The sequence below is a fragment of the Haemaphysalis longicornis genome, unplaced genomic scaffold (genome assembly GCF_048455015.1).
Source record: "Haemaphysalis longicornis isolate Haplotype H1 unplaced genomic scaffold, Haemaphysalis longicornis Haplotype H1 scaffold_2, whole genome shotgun sequence".
Taxonomy (NCBI): domain Eukaryota; kingdom Metazoa; phylum Arthropoda; class Arachnida; order Ixodida; family Ixodidae; genus Haemaphysalis; species Haemaphysalis longicornis.
This window is the reverse complement of record NW_027526295.1, coordinates 53,784,716-53,786,876: the sequence shown is the minus strand read 5'-3', so window position 1 is coordinate 53,786,876 and position 2,161 is coordinate 53,784,716. Positions and strand designations below refer to the sequence as shown.

Here is a 2,161-nt window from a genome sequence, read left to right as displayed (position 1 = left end):
GAGGTTGCCCCCTTTCGCCGCGTCGAAGTGATCGTAGCTACTATTTAAATTGTCAGAAAAGTCGTCCCATTTCTTTAATCTCAACCGTCGGAGGGACAAACAGACTTGAGCACATCCCTGAGACACAGGGCGAACGGTATCTTCTGAAACCAGTAGTTGCTCCATCGTCATTATCTCGGTATCAGCAGGATCAGACTCGTTATACTTGACAAGAATGTGACAAAGGGCGTGAAGATGGCCGTTTTCAAAGCTTATGTTGCAGTTCTTGAATTCACGGGGGAGTGTCGTCCGGTTCGTTGTGTGCTCGCAGGGCAGATAGGCCGAGATTCCATCGGTTGAGCATGCCCATGTCCACAGAAAGAACACAAGCGCCTTCCAACGCATGGCATTCTGGAACAGTTACGAATGCAGGCATCAAATAACTAATGTTTTTAACGTCATGAGTACTGAATAAAATATAAAACCGGCGCGATTTATTTCTCGTCAGATGTCGAAGCACTGTGCGTTTCAATCGCCAAAAATAGTGATCATTTCGTTGTCCATGAAAGTGATCAGATTTTTACTACGTTTCACTGAGATTTTGCTTAAACGCTTTTGTTGAAACCCCAGCCATCTGTTTCTCTAGACCCGCAATTTTCTTCAATAATTCAACCGTAAGCAAACAACCATGGGCCGTGTAGAAATTTGCTTTTCTTTGCTACTTAACACATTGCCCCAGTACTTGAATGTTTGTTCCCGAAGATCCAAGTTGTACATTAAACTCTAGTATTATTGGGGTATTGCACCTTGTTGTGAAGTCCCACAAAGTAAAGTACACGATATAAAGCAATATCTGTACGATCACCAATCTCATATGAGATTCTTAAGGCTCCAACGGAATAATTGAGCGTTGATCTCGTCTTTAAATGTGAATTATTTCTCCCGTTCCTATATTTCGGAATGATTGGAATGACACCAACACTGCAGTGTCTTTTAAGTCAACCCACCTTTAAACGTGTAAGGAATGGGCGTAGCACCGTTCGAAACGTGAACCTACCATACTTGACTCTGTGCATAAGAAACACTGTTCTTGTTCATAATGTATTATACAAAGTAAAACTACAACCCAAAATAGTATATTTTACACAGAGGTATCAGCGCGGCTGTTATGTGGCTGATATGTTGTGAATCCGTAAGAATTAGTCACAGTATTTGCGCCCCATAAACCCCTTAAAGATACGGCTTTCGCAATATTTACACGAGAGATTTTCGCTGCAACTGGGAAGACTTTTGCTTACACGACGACATAGTGGAAGTGACGTAATAACAAGAATGAGAAGTGGAATTTACTTACACTGTTGTACTGCATGATGTTCGGTGACGAGGTATCCTGAACAACACTCTTCTCAGTTTCTGCTTGCTATAAAGGCAAGAGTTGGCCCCATAGCTTCTTTTTTTATCGCGCACTGAGCTCGGAGCGGAAAAGGACATAGAAGAGGAAGCGAAGAATTGTTTGCTTGTGTGGTGGTTGGTGTGAGTGCGTCTGTCCGGGAAGATAGATTGCTGGCGGGACACAAAAAAGCAATATCTCTGTGGTAACGTGATAGCGACGGCCAAGGAGTGGTGATACCGCCGAACGCTGTTGGTTTCCCTGTGTGTTTAGCAGCCTTGCTGTTATCAATTCCAGCCGGTGGCGTCAAGCCGGTCCTATAGATATATGAGTTGGTCTGCGCCGAATAAGGCCTGATTCTTCCTTATGACTAACGGTGTCGAAGTTATCGCATGTGGCGACGAGGATGGTCGACAGCCCGCGAAGCCTAAGAAAGTGTCCCAGTAACAACTGGGCAGGCTCAGCCACGCACTGCAAAGGGTCATAGCGACGGACAAATACTGCACCTTCTTTGGGATTACGCCTGCACTCCGGCAACAGGTTCTTCGAAGGACCGTCAAGAAACGCCCCTTGTCACCCCAACGCCCCAACGCCGCCACGATGCAACTTCGGAACGCACGCCGTCAAACGCAGACCTTTTTGAGTGCCTTGAATCTGCAAAATGTCGCATTTAGGCAAGTTAAGCGAGTTTCATCCCAGAACTCAGAGAGACAAATAATTATTTGTTAGAGCGTTTAGCTCCAACCCAAAAAGGAGGTGGCTATTCCATGTTTTGGAGTATACAAAAGGTAC

General features: G+C 45.0%; 1 long non-coding RNA gene across 1 annotated transcript; it reads right to left on the bottom strand.

Annotated features, from left to right (window-relative positions):
- Positions 1-237: 237 nt before the first annotated feature.
- On the bottom strand, positions 238-1,502 carry LOC144168901 (uncharacterized). Its single transcript, XR_013322285.1, has 2 exons — positions 1,334-1,502; positions 238-390 (listed from the first exon to the last, which is right to left on the bottom strand). It is a non-coding gene; the product is annotated as an uncharacterized LOC144168901 (long non-coding RNA).
- Positions 1,503-2,161: the final 659 nt, after the last annotated feature.